This window comes from Xyrauchen texanus, chromosome 24 (assembly GCF_025860055.1).
Source record: "Xyrauchen texanus isolate HMW12.3.18 chromosome 24, RBS_HiC_50CHRs, whole genome shotgun sequence".
In the NCBI taxonomy this organism is placed as follows: Eukaryota; Metazoa; Chordata; class Actinopteri; order Cypriniformes; family Catostomidae; genus Xyrauchen; species Xyrauchen texanus.
Genome location: NC_068299.1, coordinates 21,857,136 through 21,876,784, shown reverse-complemented (window position 1 = coordinate 21,876,784; position 19,649 = coordinate 21,857,136). Strand labels below are relative to the sequence as shown.

Here is a 19,649-nt window from a genome sequence, read left to right as displayed (position 1 = left end):
GTATAGTTTTAGCAGAAATTCAGGGGCAAAGGTTGATTTTGGCTAATATTTACACACCTAACACTGATGATCAGAGCTTTTTTTTATAGATCTTGAAGGGATGTTGCAATTTGCTGGCACCCCTCATGATATCATTTTGGCAGGAGACTTTAATCTTCACCAATGAAGATATTAGAAACTTTGTGGAACCGTTAAAACTTCATAAACTGACTACTGAGCAAAAACGATTCTCTTGATTCTGAGATAACCTTGGAGGAGCTTAGCAAGGTAATAAAGACCTTGCCAACAGGCAATGCTCCAGGGCCGGATGGCTTTGCTGCTGAATTTATTATATCCTATGCTACAGAACTGACTCCACATTTGCTAGAAGTTTATACGGAATCATTAAAGAATCAAAATCTTCCGCCAACCATGACACAAGCCCTGATCAGTCCGATTCTTAAAACAAGGATCCAAGCGAGTGTAGGAATTACCGTCCAATTTCCTTGATCCAGTTAGAAGTAAAAATACTGTCAGAAATTTTGGCTAATTGATTGAGTAAAGTTATGAATTCTCTTATATACATATAGATCAGATGGGGTTTATTCGGGACCATAGCGCTTCTGGTAACATTAGGCGTTTCATCAATATCATGGCGAATGATCAGACTCCGGTCGCTGTCATCTCAATTGACGCTGAAAAGGCTTTTGATATGGTAGAATGGGATAATCTCTTTAAGATTTTGGAAATATATGGTTTCGGGAATACTTTTATTGGATGGATTAAGTTAATTTATTGACACCTGGTAGTGGCGGTACAAACTCTAAACCTGGATAGAGGCATCCTGCAGTGTAGCCCTCTTTCCCCATTATTGTTCTGTCTTGCCCTGGAACCATTAGTAGCCGCGATAAAGAACAATTTTCCAGGGGTGGTGGCAGGAGGTGTGGCACATACGTTTTTGCTTTACACAGATCATATTTTATTATTCATCTCTTTCCCTACTAGATCTATGCCTTGCCTCCACAGAAATTTGAATTCCTTTTCTAAGTTCTCAGGAAGTACTGGATCCCTTGCACAAATTCCCTAGCAAGGACAATTATCAATGAGTGTGTTCCAAGTAGGTGGCATCATGCATATGCAGGTGAACAAAAGATGGCTGACCTGCCGATTGACCGTTTGACTCCTGACCTCCCTCCATTTACACGTCGGAGTTGATTATTTTGGACCGATAGACGTTAAAAGAGGGCGAGGCATGGTAAAGAGATACGGTGTGATATTTTTCACCACTTGTAGGGCAGTTCATCTGGAAGTGGCACAATCTCTGCCTACAGACTCCTGTATAAATGCATAAATGCAAATGACAATGGAGCTAATTTTACCTCTACTGAAAATGAGTTGAGGGAAGCTTTAAAGTCTTTAAATGTGGAAAAGATAGAAAGCAGTCTACATCAAAAGGGTGTGCAATGGACATTCAATCCCCCTGCTGGTGCCCATCATGGAGGTGTTTGGGAACAGTTGATCCAAATGGTCAAAAGTTTTTTCTTGTCTTTTACAAACCAGCAGCCTTTTGGATGATAAGGGTTTTGCCATATTGATGTTTGAGGTCGAATCAATTTGAACAGCTGTCCCTTAACAGTTTCAGATGATCCCAATGACATTGAGCCATTAACTTCCAATCACTTACTCCAACTCCAGGTCCAACCCATATTACCACCAGGACTATGTGAAAAACAGGACTTGTATGCCAGAAGACAATGGCGACAAATACAATACATCACTGACCTTTTTTGGACATGGTGGATACGAGAGTTTTTTTACTCTCATACAGGAACGACAAATATGGTCTCGTGTCAAGCGTAATTTCTGTCCAGGATATATTGTTGTGGTAGCTGATGCTACAGCACCATGAGGATCATGGATAATGGCAGGAGTCATTTGAAGCCATTTGTGATTGCAAAGGTCTGGTCCGTAGTGTTTGACTCCAGATGAAGACAAACCAGCTACGATGGCCCTAATGGGTCAAGATATGCCTCTTGGTAGAGGGCTAGTAGCCAAAGGCCAAATAAGGCACTTTTTTGGAATGTAGTTATTTGCTCTTTCGTTGTGGATACTTCTGTTATAGCATGGCTTATGCAGTTGCTATAAGGGGCCGGAGAAGTAGGAGCCAGATTTTAATTTAAAACCTTGTTTTCTTTAGGACTTTTATGTTTTGGATTTATTGGCCTTTAGCTTCAGACTTTTATTTTGACATTTGCCCAGGTCACATGGGGAGTTAATATGGTATCTTCCATATGCTCTGGGAGGCTCTCTTAGATTGAGAATGCAAGATGCTGGTGACCAAACAGTTTTGTACCACTTCTATACTATTGCTTCTGTTGCTGGACCGACTGACAGATTTGAGATGTTCGGCTAAAAAAAATTTGTTTTCTGCAGAAGAAAAAGTCATACAAATCTGGGATGGCAGGAGGGTGAGTAAATGATGAGAGAATTTATATTTTTGGGAGATCTGTCCCTTTGAGGATTTGTTATGATTTAAGGAATGGTTCACCCAAAAATAAAAATTCTCTAATTTACTCACCCTTATGCCATCCTATATGTTTATGATTATCTTTCATCTGCTGAGCTCTTAAGGAGTTTATCAGCTCTTTTGGTCCATACAATGCAAGTGAATGGATGCCAAAATTGTGAAGCTCCAAAAAGCACATAAATCAGCATAAAAGTAATCCATAAGACTCCAGTGGTTAAATCAATGTTCAATCAGAAGCGATATAATGGGTGAGAAACAGATAAATATTTAAGTCGTTTTTTACTCCATGCTCAGTCAATCTTTACTGTCACTTTCACATACTACTTGTATTTTTAGTGATTCACACTCTTCATATCGCTCTCTAATGGGCAGGGAGAAATATTTCTAGCTACAAAGTACTTAAATATCTATCTGTTTCTCACCCACACCTATCACTTGTATCACTTCTGAAGATATGGATTAAAACAGTAAATGATGAGAGAAGTTTCATTTTTATGCAGTATCTGTACCACCAGAGTACTAGGAACATAATTCCCAACACACTCAGAGTAAAACAGTTCAAAATATACAAATAAAAAAAATGAAAGGCAGGAATTGATTTTTTTTTTTTCTACCAGTGAATTTATTGGATCATGAAAAGTTATGACAGGTGGTTTGAAATAAATAGAGGTCTTTGTGATGTCAGCAAGTTTAATGAAATATTACAAATACTTTTTTTTGTCACCATTTTGACACCATTCGTGTACAGTAATTTAAAATTTGTATTAAGAAGATATGTCAATTTTCAGTCAATTTTAATTTTAGTTTACAGTGTCTTTTCAAGCACAGTATAATCAATCTTTATTCTGAGTATTTGACTGAATTTGATGCACTCTAATGTCGGTCTACATCCCAGGTCATCCATCCATCAGCCCATCCATCCAGTTTTCCTGCCACCAAATCTCCCTCTCGTTCTCTCTACAGTATATCTTTCTCTCTAGTTTTCTCTGTGGCCATTTACTTGACCCACAGAACAGCCCCTTTGTGCTGTTTTGAGTGAACAGGAGATTTGAGCTGGCATATCAGCCACCCATTTACCCAGGCATCAATTAGAATGAGCTGAGAGTGGAGAGTTAATGCATGTTTTATGTGCCAGACCCCCCACACACACACACTCTCAAAGCCTTTGTTTTCCGATGCTCTCTTCCTTTTCCTCTTTCCATTAGTTCAGCTAAACCCGGTAAAAAGCAACACTATCAGAGTGCATTGAGTAAGAACATCTACATTGTCTGGTCACTTAGAAAGTTTTTAAACTTTGTTTTATAAAGCAAAGTTCTGTAACAAGTTGTTGGCTTAACACTGTGTCTACACTGGACACATGCGAAGCATCTCGACAACATTTTATCACTTCCACTACAATCAACAGAACTGTCTGCTGGAAGTACCCAGCTGCAATTTGACAAACATATTAGTGCTGTCATAGGTTCCAGTTTCTTTAAGCTACATCTACTCCGTAAAGTTAAACCCTTTTTGTCTGAGAGAACATTGGAGATAGCAGTTCATGCTTTCATCATGTTTCGGACTACTGTAATTCTCTCTATTGTGAAATTTCCAAATCACTCATTGCTCGACTTCAATTAGTTCAGAATGCAGCAGCATTCAGAAGTCAGAAGTTTGATGTTACCCCCATTTTAAAATCACTTCACTGGCTGCCGGTTCAAGCTAGAATTTATTTAAAAATTGTATTGTTTGTTTAAAAATCATTACACAACCAAGCTCCCAGTTACTTGTCTGACTTATTACATCCTTACCATCCACCTTGAAGTCTGGGATCCTGTGATCAATATCTCCTCGATGTCCCACGCTCGAGGCTAAAGCGTAGAGGAGGGAAAGCCTTTTCTGTTGTGGGTCCTATTTTATGGAATAGTTTGCCTATCAGTGTCAGATTGTCACCTTCATTATCTGTTTTTAAATCTTCTCTTACAACTCCTCTCTTTTCACTGGCTTTTAATAGTATGCAATGTCCTTAAATTGTTGTGTGTTTTTATAATTTTGTATTGTACAGCACTTTGGTCAGCCTCGATGCTGTTTTTAAATGTGCTATATAAATAAAATAACTTGAACTTGAAGTACCCAGTGTGGACACAATTTTATTTGTGCACAGCAGATTCAGCCTTTTATTTTCCCTGTCTGGCTTGAATAATACGGTTGTTTTATATATATGTATATATACATGTATATAAAAAGAGATATCATTAATGAAAACCTGGACCGCTCAGGACCTCAGACTGGGCCGAAGGTTCACCTTCCAACAGAGCAATGACCCTAAGCACACAGCCAAGACAATGCTAGAGTGGCTTAGGGACAACTCTGTGAATGTCCTTGAGTGGCCCAGCCAGAACCTGGACCTGAACTCAATCGAACATCTCAGGAGAGACCTAAAAATGGCTGTCCGCTGACGGTCCCCATCCAACCTGACAGAGCTTGAGTTGATATGCATAGCAGAATGGCAGAAAATCCTCAAATCCAGGTGTGCAAAGATTGTTGCATCATACCCAAATAGACTTGAGGCTGTAATCATTGTCATAGGAGCTTCAACTATGTAGTTGGAGTTAAGGGTCTGAATACTTATGATATTTTTTCTTTTTAATAATTTTACAAACTTAGAAAAAATCTGTTTTTTGCTTTGTCATTATGAGGTATGGAGTGAAGATTGATGTGAAAAAAATTAATAATTTAAAGCATAATAGCATAAGGCTGCAACAACAAAATGTGAGACAAAAATTAAGGGGTCTGAATACTTTCTGGATGCACTGTATTTTTTTGCTAAACCTAGTATGATTTATTCTTACAAGCCTGCACCACAATAAGCATATGAGACAGAACTCTGTTATTTGTGAATTTGTGCCAGAGGACAGGAGATCTCCGGTTGGGGATGAAGTTATATTAGGTTCATAAACTGGGTGTACAGGAAACTGAGCAGGGGATTAACAGTGCAAAAATGGTGTCATTGCATTCAAAGAAGGGCATCCACATATGATTGGCCTTTTTGCCTATTAGTATGAGTGGAATGGTGTGAAGTGCCATGATATATAGACCATCTCGGTGTCAGATTGCATAAACTCATCCACAGAGTTTACATGACCACTGTAGTGGACATACAAATACAGTTTTAAAGATTTTGCACACAGTAGCCATTCGTTACAAGCTATTTCTTTAACAGTGGGAATGATAATTAGCAAGCTCACTGAAACTGTTAACCTTTTCACATTTTCTGCACTGATATTGTGGAATGGATTTAAACATGCATGAGTATTTATTGGTTGCTTAAAGCATAATCAAATTACCGGTAACCAACATATTTATTAAAAAAATATGTAAGAGGTGGTGCATGTGTAGAACTTTGTGTGATGGATGTTCCAATTCTGTGGAGTTCTGTGGGCGCAGATTTCGTTTGGTCCTAATAATTATCTATCAGTTCTACACTAGTAACCAAACATACTTGATATATGATACTGTAGTTTGAATCTTTTTTTTTCCTCCAGATTATTAGCTCTATAATATATTTAATTTGTTTCTTTTATCACTCATATGGGTGATTCTCGCGAAATTAGACATATGAGGTGTCATGAAACATTTTTATGATAAAAGTAAATGCTATCAAAATAAGGATACAGTTATAAACATCTCTTCATGTACTATTTTGCACATGATTTCAAATGACATCATAAATACCAATTTAGTTGTTTTTTCCACATTTAAGGGGAAATGTTTCATTACCGCAACGTGTCCATGACTGGATTTGTGTTCTTTGAGATGGAAATATTTATAATTAAAAAATAAAAAGCTTCAGTGCATGTTATACTATAAACATTTACAGGGACAACTTTGTCCCTTACGAGGGGAGAGATTGTGGGGAGGTGCTGCGGGAGTACGGGGTGGGGAGGTCCCTTCTTAGGGCGATCCAATCCCTGTACGTCCAAAGCGAGAGCTGTGTCCGGGTCCTCGGCACGAAGTCGAGTTCATTCCATGTGGGGGGTTGGTCTCTGCCAAGGCTGTGCTTTGTCACCAATCCTGTTTGTGATATTCACGGACAGGATATCGAGGCGTAGTCTGGGTGGGAATGTGTGCAGTTCGGTGGGTTGGGGATCTCATCCCTGCTTTTTTGCAGATGATGTTGTCTTCATGTCATCATCGGTCCGTGACCTTCAGCTCTCACTGGATCGCTTGGCAGTCGAGTGTGAAGCGGCTGGGATGAGGATTAGCATCTGAGGCCATGGTTCTCAGCACGAAAACGATTGAGTGCGTACTCCAGGTAGGGAAGGAGGTATTGCCCCAAATGAAGGAGTTCAAGTACCTCGGGGTCTTGCTCACGAGTGAGGGGACAATGGAGCGGGAGGTTGGCCGGAGAATCGGGGCAGCGGGGGCGGTATTGCACTCGCTCTATCACACCGTTGTCACGAGAAGAGAGCTGAGCCAGAAGGCAAAGCTCTCGATCTACCGGTCAATTTTTGTTCCTACCCTCACCTATGGTCATGAAGGCTGTGTCATGACCAAAAGAACTAGGTCGCAAGTACAAGCAGCCGAAATGGGCTTCCTCAGGAGGGTGGTGGGCTTCTCCCTTAGAGATAGGGTGAGGAGCTCAGTCATCCGTGAGGTGGTGCATGTTTTGAACTTTGTGAGTGATGGATGTTCCGATTGTGTGGAGTTCTGTGGGCGCAGATTTCGTTTGGTCCTAATAATTATCTATCAGTTCTACACTAGTAACCAAACATACTTGATGTATGATACTGTAGTTTGAATCTTTTCTTTTCTTCTCCAGATTATTAGCTCTATAATATATTTAATTTGTTTCTTTTATCACTCATATGCAGAAATATAATAGACATATTGAGTTCTGTAAACAGAATTTCTGCATATGAAACAGGAACAGATTAGTGTACAGAAAAAAATACTTTGCTAAAAAATTACGTTAGCAAATGAGACTCCGTCTAGTCTCATATTTTATTAAGACATGGCATTATTTCTGTGCATTTCTTCACAAGCTGAAAGATGGAATTGGTGTGAAATAATACACTGTATCTGAGAACTCTTCAGCGCTTCCCAAAGGAAGTTTTAGTAATCGTCCCTTAGGAAGCCAAATAAAACCATATCATAATATGATACAAATTACCCTAGCAAGCGAGATTCAGTCTAGTCTCATATTTTTGTAAGACACAGCATTATTTCTGCACAAGCTGAAAGTGTGCATTGGTGTGAAACTACCAGCATAAAGCTGTTATTACAGCATTCGAAGTGGCTAACTGATGGTGTCATTCTCCTGACCAGGGATGGAAAAGGAAAAGTTTTTCATTTTGGTTTGTTCTGAGCAGAAACTGTATTTTTTTTTCTGCACCTTTCCAAGTGATAACCGCTTTGAGTGAAATTATAGAACATTTTCTTTATAAAATTACAGAGGGTATCACCCACCCTCCGTGCTGAGGGTGGGTGATACGGCAGTTGCAGTGTTGCCAGGTCTCATAAGAGAAACAAGCAAACTGGACTAGAAAAACAAGCCCAAAATAAGCGACTTGCCACACTTAAATGAGCGGAAAAAAGCAATCAAATAGTTTAACAAGCATAGTATACTGCACATTAGCCTTTATAAAATAACTATTTTTGTGTGATGTAGTGGTTTCCCTCAGAAAAAGAGAGAAGCCTTATTTTTTTCTTGCAACAGGAAGTGGTACAATTCCGAAAATGTACTCCGATAAACTTCTTTGGTTACATGAAAAAATAAGTGGAATGAAAAATGTTTATTAACCAGTTACCAGCATTTAAAAATAATGTTCTTACTCTGGAACAAGTGAAAGGGACTTGCTGTTTTTGTAACCCATTTTTGGTTACATTCTGAAAAAAAGTTTTCAGTTCATGAACCATTTCTAGACCCTTCTCCTGATATCATGATTTATATGTGCATGTGCTTAAAGCGGATGTTTTTTCACAACAGTATTACATCAGACATTATATAATATATAATGAGGCTGCACTGTGGGTAATGATGTTGTTTCGCCTCTTCTGCTTCTGCCTAGTCCCAGTCTAGGTAGCCACAGGCTTTCCAAGCATCTCTGAGATGTTTGGCCTGGTGCTATAGAGATATGATGATCCCCAACTGATCCCAAAGTCAATGAGAATTTTAGCAGACAATGAGCAACCATCCCAGACTGAAGTATGACGTTAGGAGGACTGGTTCCTGAATCAGGAACATTTAAAATCTAAGGATCTTGGCAAAAATATTGCAGCTTTTAGACCAAGCAAGGATGACCCAGGAATTGGGAAATTAGTAAGGTTGCAAGTGTGAATTGCAACAAGTCTTTTATATTGGATATCTGGGATTTTTTTATTTTTAGCCTACAAGAGAAAATAAACCATTAAAACACACAATATGCTCTTATAATGCAAAATAGAAGATAATAGTAATCTCAGACTTTTGGACCACACTTTATATGTCATGCTCTTGTTTTGCTTGTTAACTAGTTCTCAGGCTCTTGAAATTGGCACCTCTGCATATAAAGCCTTGGCTCTGATGCGCATGCATTCATTTAAAATCAAAACGGATGGAAACACTAATAATACACTGTAACAGAGAGCTTTTCGTTGCTTCAAAGGGAGTTTTAGTAATAGTTCCTTAGGAAGCCAAATAAAACCGTGTGTCAAAACATCCTCATCCAAGAGAGAAAAGAGTGAGAAAGTTCATGCACACAGCTGAAATCAGCTTTATTCATTTGCATTTACATCAGTATTAAACAAATGAAACAGTCCTTAGGCTGGTACATGGTCTGTTCTACCCTTGATTTAAACACAATGGATGTTTGGCTGGGTAGGTGACTTCTTACCCAAAACGCACAGTTCACCACATTTAGAAGAAATGTCAACACATGCTTCCACATGCCACATCCTGATACAGAGTCCCCAGAAATGTTTTGGACACTGAAGTCACTCATAAAATGAAAGAATTTAATTAGATAACAAAATATTAAACCAAGTGAAAACAAGCAAAAATGTAACTTCATTGTATGGAGCTAATACAAATATTAATTCAGTGTCTGTAGACAAGGGGTCACAACTTAATTCTGATCTCAGTTTTATTTTTAGCAGATAGGAGGAACACATTATCTGTTCTTTCGCTAAGCATGCCACATGCCAAATGTGTGCTTGAGATCTCTTTGTGAACCCAGCTGTCATGGATTAAGAATCACAGTGTGTTTTATTTATCCTCTACTAATTTTATTGCGAGGGTATCAAGGAGGCACTTGCAGATAACAAGAGTTTTCACTTTCATCCAACCTACTGTACATTATCAGTCCCATGAGGCAGACCATAACAGGACCAAATTATTAATTACCTTTATTTGCTGTTGAACTATTGTGTTTTGCTACTGCTCTGACCTGTCAATATTTAATTCGAAAGCTTATTTTGTGTTTGTCAGATTACACCAGGAAGCAAGGCATCATCAAGCAACTTGAATCAGGGTGACATCATTGTGGCCATTGATGGGGTCAGCACAGAGGGGATGACACATCTGGAGGCCCAAAACAAGATTAAGTCTGCCAGCTTCAATCTGGCACTCACCATGCAAAGGTACGCTGCTACATTTTTGCAGTGGTGTGGTTGTGCCATGGATGTGTGGGTTACGTGACCATAGTTTTTGGACAAAATTGTCCCCCGAAGTGTGCTAAATCCTTTTTGTGGACATCCTCATTTGGATGAAATATTTTTCCCATAAAGATTTTCCATAGACTTTTCAAAAAATCCTCCATTAAAGAATTGTAAAGCACGAACCCAACCTACCAGCTCCGAGGAAAAATGTATTTGACATAACATTTGACAAAAAGACAAAGGTTCAAGTCTGTGTACTTGCCATCTTTCATAAGAGTATGGACTACAATCCCAAGAAGCATTGAAAATGACGTGATAGGAAATAAATAAATCTATTTATTTTAGATTTGTTGATTATAAGTATAGAAAAAATATAGTTTGTTTATTGCGAAACATTCCGATAAACAAATATACAAGTTGTTTGAGAGTGCAGGGAGATCGACTCTTTTGCGTCATTCAGAGTGCGTCGTGTTAGGGGGAGGTCGCTTCCGGTCTTATTCTGTGGGCTTTGTCGGCCGCCGTTCTCTGATTTGGTGAAGCTTTCTCTGCTGGACCATGGGTAATGTAGACGATTTTTAAACAATGAAGTTGAAATAATGCAAACGGATGGCTTCAATGGAAGCAAATACCATGGATGAACAACCTCTACTCTAACCTACTGAAGATGGAACATTGACATCTTTTGAGAAACTTGGGGCACTTGTCCAAAGGACACATTCTGTCTGAATGATGGCCTAAAAAGAAAGACTTGGCAGTAATGGAAATTTCAATATTGTGCAAGACACAAGTCACTTTCAGATATTTGAGAAAGTCCTGTTAGATAGAATCCTCCATTCTGATTAAAATGACACCATAAGGTTGAGGTCAGAAATAACATCCCAGAATTACTCTTCTAGGCTTCTATTCTGGAGAAGGTAATAAAATGGTCTGCAATGTTTACTTTGTGATCCGCTCTGACATTACATCTCTCTTGGTCAGCTTAAGCTCAATCTGGACCTTCACTGACAGCTCTGAGACAGCCTAGTTTTTTGCAACTGTTCTTGTGTTATCTGTCTAATTTGTAGGTACAGACAAGTGATTATATTGAACACAGAAGTTAGCGGGCCTCCTGGTGATTCTGTTTAGTGAAGGTGCTATACTCGTTCACGGCAATGTAATAAAAGCAAGTCTGTGCTATTCCCAACAGGACATTTTGGCAGTCAATCATGGTATAAACTTTAATTAACCGTAAACATGCAGAAGGTTCAATAAACTGTATCGCTAACAGATGTGACTGAGATTGTGTGTTAGTTTAGAGGAAGATAAGGGGTGAATGCTTGTATGTGTTCAGTCAGGGAAAGGTCATTTGATTTTATTGCCATCATATTTTCCCAGTTAGTCTAAAATGACAGAGATGATATAAAGAGTAATATGACCTATTCTTACAACACACTGCCTTTATCAGCACAGATTGGCTGCCGATTCGTCAAGTTATGTGTAGATCTGATGTTTACCTATCTTTTACCCACATGGGGGAATTTAACAAGAATGAATTGCATGTCTGTTAACATTAGTTTATTTGTGAATGCAGTCTGCATTGTTTTAGCACCTAATTCGCAAAAGGAATTATGCAAATTTGGTGCAAACACGGCCAAACATTCAGTGATGAACGCAATTTGCACAGTGCAACTCCTGATCTTGTGTTTCGATGTTGAGTGCTCTGTTGTGGAGGATTCAGCAGACTTCCGTGATCTGGCATACTTTGCTGGGACTTTCGCTCCGCCACATGAAGCTCTTTGAAATAGAGAAAATGCATTCGACTGCACAACTGGACTAATGCCCATTTCATTAATAAAATTCAGTTTACTACCTGCTTTATGCTGGTGTTAATGATAGCTTGACCTTAATTGTGCCAGGCAAATAAAAAAATGATTTTTGCTGGTTGTTCGCTTTACTTGATTAAAATGAATTAAAGCAGCACAATTCTAGAACATTTTGTCTTAACTTGATTTCATTACATTCTATTCAGTTAAATTTGTAAAAATGAAGTTTACTCATATTATCACTACGTGAATACTTTTTGTAGCATGGATGAAACTGGGCAGGAGATTTCCATTTCCTAGCATACTTTGCAGGTGTCTGGATTGGGTGAACAAATATTGAAACGAATCGGTTACTAACGTAACCTCGGTTCTCTCTAGATGAGGGAACGAGTATTGCGTAAGCTAGCTTACGCTACGGGAAAGATTAATCTTTTCTGAGATATTGAAGCCAAAAAATTATCCTTAATTTTGTATCCATTGTCAACGCAGTGCGGCAGCTGCAGACCTTGAGCGGGCTAGCTAGCGAGCTCATAGGTTGCTCTGCGGCAACTGCTGCAGCCTATAGACGAGCTTGGGCTGAACTCGCGATCCAATGAGAGGCGCCCACGTGCTCACTGCATCAAAGCCCGCCAAAATGGGCGTGACTAGAGTGCATATAAGCGTAGTTCGTAGGCTGGAACCCTGGTTTTCATTGAATGAAGCTAAAAATCGCCGCGGACGCTGAAGACGGCCGGTTACGCAATACTCGCTCCTCATCTAGAGAGAACCGAGGTTACGTTAGTAACCGATTCGTTCTCTTACGAGAGGTTCTCTCAGTATATGCAAGCTAGCTTACGCTACGGGAACCCTTTGTCAACGCCGCGCGCCAAGCATCCACTGCATGAGCCCCAGGGAATTAAGGGGACCCGGGAGCCCTTGTGAGTGGGGAATTAATATTTGGCCGGCAAGAGTGCGGGCCAGTGTGTGTGTAGTACATAAGCACATAGACAGAGGGCGGTGCCGGTCTGTGTGGAATGTGTCCCATTAATGCAGCTCACCAGGGAGCTGTAGCATATTAAACCGCTAGCAGTTTAGCCTGCAGAGCGGGTACTTCCAGATTGTAAAATCTGACAAAGGTGGAGGGGAAGCCCAGCCCGCTGCCACACATATGTCGTGAATGGAAATCCCGCTGGACCATGCCCACGAGGAGGCCATGCCTCTAGTGGAGTGAGCCCTAATGCCTAGCGGGCATGGTAGGTCTTTTGACGCATACGCCGCAGCAATAGCGCCCACTATCCATCTGGACAGTGTCTGTTTCGAGGCGGCAAGACCTTTGGTGCGCCTCCAAACGAAACGAAAAGCTGCTCAGAGCGCCTGAAAGATGCGGAGCGCGCAGTATACAATCTCAGTGCTCTGACTGGGCAAAGGAGATTGGCGCTATGCTCGCTATCAGATGCTGGTAGCGCCGACAAGGAAATGATCTGTGCTCTGAAAGGAGTACCGATCACCTTGGGGACATAGCCGTGTCTAGGCTTTAAAATGACCTTGGAGTCACTTGGTCCAAACTCAAGACACGCAGCGCTAACAGACAGCGCGTGAAGATCTCCCACCCGCTTAACTGATGATAGGGCAGTTAGAAAACGGTTTTAAGTGAGAGGTGTTTCACATCCACGGATTGCAGTGGTTCGAAGGGAGGGGCTTTCATAGCTTCGAGAACTATAGAAAGATCCCAGATAGGAACCGATGGGGGGCGGAGGGTTCATCCTTCTAGCTCCCCTGAGGAAGCCGGATGACCAGCTCGCTTTTACCCTGTGACTGGCGCGCAGGGTTCAGCTGAACGCCGCGGCGGCCGCCACGTACACTTTGAGCGTGGATGGGGATCTGCCCTTTTCCAGCAGCTCTTGTAAAAACACGAGCAGCAGCAATACCCTACATGTCCGTGAGTCCAGGTCTCTGTCGGTGCACCATTTTGAAAACACAGACCATTTTGACGCATAGAGTCTTCTCGTGGAGGGGGCTCTAGCGTGTATGATGGTGTTTATTACTCCTTCTGGCAAAGCGACGGGTAGTCGCTGATCACCCACGCTGTAGCTCCAGCTCTGGGTGGGGATGCCAGATCGTTCCGCGAGCTTGCGAGAGGAGATCTGCTCTCACTGGGATGGGCCATGGGGCTGTCAGTGACAGCTGCGTAAGCTCCGGGAACCATGTTTGATTCTCCCAGTGCGGGGCTATGAGGAGCACCGAGTGGCGCGTTTCCCTGATCCTCTGCATTACCTGTGGCAATAGCGAGACGGGAGGGAAGGCGTAAAGCGGGCGGTTGGGCCAGTCCTTGGCAAGTGCGTCCTCGCTTTTTGTGAAAAATATTGGGCAGTGAGAGTTCTCTTCTGACGCAAAGAGGTCTATCTCTGCTCTGCCGAATATGCGCCATAACGTCTGGACTGTTTGAGCATGCAGGGACCATTCCCTTGGGGGAATATTGTCTCTGGACAGTCTGTCTGGGCCGTCGTTCAGGTGGCCTGGCACGTGCATCGCCCTCAGCGAGCGCAGGTGGCACTGGGACCAACTCAGTATGCGTTTCGTCAGATGGAAGAGGTTCCTGGATCTGACACTGCCCTGACGGTTTAGATAGGATACCACAGATCTGTTGTCCGAACGGACCAGGACGTGGTGACCCTGAATGACCGGGAGGAAGCGCACGAGCGCGTACTCGACCGCTATCATTTCCAGACAATTTATGTGAAGGAGCTTTTCCTGAACTGACCATAGGCCAAAAATCGGAGAGCCCTCGCGAGACCGCGCTCCAACCCGTGTTGGACGCGCCTGTCGAGATGACTTTTCGGCGAGATACAGCTCCCATCGCCACTCCCCGCTGGTACCATTCGGCCACTGTCCAGGGCTGCAGAGCTGAGATACAGGTCTGAGTCACTCTGATCGGCTGGCGCCTGTGGCCCAAGCCCGGCGAGACGCGCTGGTGTTTAGCCAATGCTGAAGCGGGCGATGCGCAGTAAACCCAGCTGAAGTACTGCTGCGGCTGAGGCCATGTAACCTAGCACTCTCTGAAAGTTTTTCAGAGGCGTGAGGCTGTTCATCTGGAAGGACGCTGCTAGTCGCTGAACACGGCGCCGCTGTGTAGATAAGCGTAGCCGCCATTGCCATGGAGTCTAGTTCTATTCCAAGGAAGGAAATTGCCTGACTGGGCTGTAGTGAGCTCTTGGTCCAATTGACTGCAAGGCCCAAACTGTTCAGATGACTGAGGAGAACTGTCCTGTGAGACAGGAGCTCCGTATGTGATTGTGCCAAAATCAGCCAATCGCCCAAATAGTTCGAATTCGCAAACCCTGACTCACGAGGGGTGCGAGCGCCGCGCCCATGCACTTCGTGAAAGTACGCGGTGCTAAGGACAGGCCGAACGGAAGGACGGTGTATTGATAAACCTGGCCGCCGAGGCTAATCTCGAGAATGGCCTGTGACGGGATTTATCTGAATCTGAAAGTATGCATCTTTCAGATCGAGAGAAATAAACCAGTCCCCTGGCGCATACGCGCGAGGAGTTTGCTGGTTGTAAGCATTTTGAACGGTCTTTTGCAAGCGCTTTGTTCAAAACCCTGAGATCTAATATTGGTCTGAGGTCGCCGCCTTTCTTGGGGACAAGAAAATAACGGCTGTAAAACCCCGACTCGCTCAGAGGCGGCGGCACTCTCTATGGCCCTTTTGCACAGAAGGTTTGTTATTTCTGAACGAAGCATGCATGCTGCTTCCGTGTTCACAGTAGTTTCGAGCCGCGCCTGAAGCGAGGAGGACGGCGATCGAACTGTAGCAAATAGCCCTGTTTTATTGTGCTTAACACCCATTCGGATATCCCTGGAATATCTTCCCACGCTTTGAAGCGTAATGTTAGAGGGTGAATGGCCAAATCGCCCTGATTGCCGCACGCAGCGCGCTGAACAGAATGTGTGAGCGCGCTTAGTGTGTTTATGCATGACTGCTCGCAGACAGCAGAGACAGGCTGTTCTGTGAGTGACTTCCGATTGGGGTAAATGGGGAAAGAGTCACATCTGATAAGTGATGTGCGAGCATAGTCACGGGCACGGGACTTACATGCGGAGAGGTGTTTGCTGGCCGTGTGACAGAGCGGGCAGAGGAGGGGCGCGCGACGGGCTCGTGGGCGCTTATTAACTCTAACACTCGAGCGGTTCAGTAACCGCTTTATGTGAGTGTGCTCTGATAGGGACATGGGATGTGTAATGCTTGTGTGTAGGGGTGAACACTGGGTTGTGGGCACATTTTCTACACATAGGGCATGTTTGCTCTTTACAAGATTTCTTTGGGTCACCGTGAAAACGGCGCTTGAGCGCAGGCAAGCAGGTGTTAACACCGGCTTGTTGGCTGCTGAATCTACCACTGTAGTTGCCTGAGAGAAGGGACTGACAGGGGCTAAGCTTTGACGGTGGTCCGCCGCGGCGGACTGATCCGTCGCTTTGTCAACAAAGCTAGGAGGACTTCGGTTGTTCAGGTTTCAGCGCGATTCTAGGCCGAGGCCCGTGGGGCGGCGATCTGCGGCGGCTGTCTGAGCGCGATCAAGGGCGGCCGCTCTGTCGACGCTGAGAAGTCTGGCTTTGCTGAGCTGGGCACTGTGAAGAGGCTCGTGCAGGAGGCTCATGTGGGCGGCCTGCAGAGGAGTTAGCGTGACGAGGCAGAAAGAGATTCATGGCTTGTGTGGCTTTTGGACCTCTGAAAACCGGTCAATGATACCACTCACCGCGGAGCCGAAGAGACCGGATGGAGAGAGCGGTGCGTTGAGGAACGAGAGCTCTGCTTCTCCCATGTCGGCTAGCGCTAGCCACAGATGTCTCTCGGTCACAGTTAGCGCGCCATGCACTTCCCTATAGCTTGGGCTGCAGCTTTGGTAGCGCGGAGGGCGAGGTCCGTCGCACTTCTTATGTCTGCAACCGCCTCTGGATGCCTGCTTTCCTCATCCCACTCCCGTAGAAGGTCCGCTTGGAGGATCTGTAAAACGGCCATAGAGTGCAGAGCAGATGCAGCTTGGCCGGGCGGCGGAATAGGCGCCGCCAACACAGGCGGAAGTTGTTCTGCAGGTCTTAGACGGGAGCACTGGTTTAGACCGCCATCTCGCGGAGGGCGGGCAAAGGTGTGCTGCTACCGCATCCTCGACCGGAGGGATGGAAGCGTAGCCCTTCTCGGTGGCGCCGTCCACCGAAGCAAGAGAGGTGGAGATGTGGGATCGGACCCTGGCCGAGAAAGGCGCTGCTCCAAGATTTGGAAAGCTCGGCGTGGAGTTCCGCAGGAAGGAGCGGCCCGGTAGCGGGTGCTGCGCTGCGGCGGCTCTGAAGAAAGCAGCCGCCGAGTCTGTTGGGTGCCTGCTCAGGGGCGGTGACCACTCGAGCCCGAGGCGGTCGACGGCCTGTGTGAGGAGGCGCAGTTAGTTCCCTTCGACTCCAGCGCGGTCCTGCTGGATTCCTGGGTCGAGGAGGAGGCGCGTGAGCCTGACCACTCCTCGTTGTCCGAGCCATGATGGAACACGCTTCGTCCGAGATGGCAGCAGAGCAGCCGCCGGCGGCAACTGCGCGATCCTGGGTGGGCGGGAGGGTGAAGGCGATGCTCGAGGGATGGGCTCCGGCGAGGCAATCGCTTCTACCACTGGTTCCGCAGCCTTTGAGAGTGGCGCTTTTTCTGCGCGGCTGAATAGAAGGCGGCGCTGGCGGCTTCGGTCCTGAGCGCTCGAAGTCGAGCCCGCAGGGTCGACATCGGCAGCTCCTCGCAGAGATCGCATCCGCCTTCAGCGAGGGCGAGCTCTGCATGCCCCAGTCCCAGGCAGAGAGCGCAGATGATGTGGCGGTCTCCGGTGCTGAGAGGGGTGCGGCATGAGGCGCAAGTGGAGCGAGGCATCTTTTAAAAAGACGCTCGTACTCTTTTGTGAAGTTCTTAAGAACTAGCTTGCTTTAAAAAGGATACGTCGCCGGATGGCGTAGCTCGCAGGACGGCTGAAGGTGGCGAAGACGGCCGGCTTCTTCGAGCGCTGTCCACGCTTGCTTGATGCCCCTCGAACGGCGACGCAGCTTCCCTGAAGAGATGAAAATCAGGGTTCCAGCCTACAAACTACGCTTATATGCACTCTAGTCACGCCCATTTTGGCGGGCTTTGATGCAGTGAGCGCGCGGACGCCTCTCATTGGATGCGAGTTCGCCCAAGCTCGTCTATAGGCTGCAGCAGTTGCCGCAGAGCAACCTATGAGCTCGCTAGCTAGCCCGCTCAAGGTCTGCAGCTGCCGCACTGCGTTGACAATGGATACAAAATTAAGGATAATTTTTTGGCTTCAATATCTCAGAAAAGATGAATCTTTCCCGTAGCGTAAGCTAGCTTACGCAATACGAGAGAACCTCTCGTAAGAGAACTAAGTGTTGTTCTATTTATTTTTGAGTAAGATAAGAATAGGAGGACTTTTGTTCATGTTTAATGTTATGTTATGTTATATTGGCATTTAAAAAAAAATTGTTAGGCTGGAGTTTTTGACGTGATGGGTGGCGGAGGACGAATATCAGTTGCCGCCGCGTCTGAAGCCATCGATCCACGCATCTTATCACGTGGCTTGAGCGCGTTACCGCAGCGTGTAGTGGCTTCACGCTATTCTGTGGCATCCACACACAACTCGCCACGTGCCCCACAGAGAGCGAGAACCACATTATAGTGACCACAAGGAGGTTACCCCATGTGACCCTACCCACCCTAGCAACTGGGCCTATTTGGCTGCTTAGGAGACCTGGATGGAGTCACTCAGCACACCCTGGATTCAAACTTACGACTGGTAGTCATTACTCGCTGAGCTACCCAGGCCCCCTGATGTGTGTCTTTTAAAACAAATAGCTATTTTTTTTGAAAATCTCTTACTTTGTCAATGCAAATCATACTATATTTTCAGCAGCTCATTTCTAACTCCAGCTTCCAGGAATTTTCTTTATGGCCTCTGCCAAGTGTCCATTCATCTATCTGCAACCTCACACTCTAGTTAACCTGATAAGTTATTTTCCAACACTGTGCTCAGACTCAAGGCTGCCCAGCATCCACATACATGTAGACATTCATATAGAAATGTGCAAAAACGCATAGCTCTAAGAAGTGTCAAGAAAGGCCCAGTTAGAGTAAATTAATGCAGTCTATCCTTCCATAATTTGGTGTTATGTGTTTCCGTTTAGTAGCATTACCTGTTCAGATTTTGTGCCACCTTTATCCATGCTTAGCCTTCAAGTGCCTGTGGGAGAAATTTAGAGGACTACTATTTGTCTCAAGATTTCTTTTAACTTGACACGCCATCTTAAACACTCTGAAAACCCTGAAAAAGTTGTGTGATGCATCACAGCTGTCAAAGACATCAGTTTAGTGCATGGTTATTTAGACCAACAATTTAAAAATGGCATAGACTGACGCAAGATGCATCACCTATGAACAGTTTTCCCCATGTATTTTGTCTAGGATGATAGCCACTATTGGATTTTATTGATACAGACTTTGTTTTTTGTGTCTGTTATTTTGTCACCTTCATTTTGATATTTCAAGGACCTGACTTCATGCACTTTCCAAGAGAAAACTAATTTCTTTTAATTTACATTTTCAAACCATATGTACTATAGCGTCTTTTGTCTTTTGTGTGCCTTATGACCAGCAGTGTTTTTACATTTATCTGCTCAAAAAGATTCAATTTGGGACAAAGTTTGTTTGAAAAAAAAGCT

General features: G+C 44.1%; 1 pseudogene; it reads left to right on the top strand.

Annotated features, from left to right (window-relative positions):
• Positions 1–19,649, top strand: part of LOC127617419 (LIM domain-binding protein 3-like) — a 58,011-nt pseudogene that overhangs the window by 26,663 nt on the left and 11,699 nt on the right.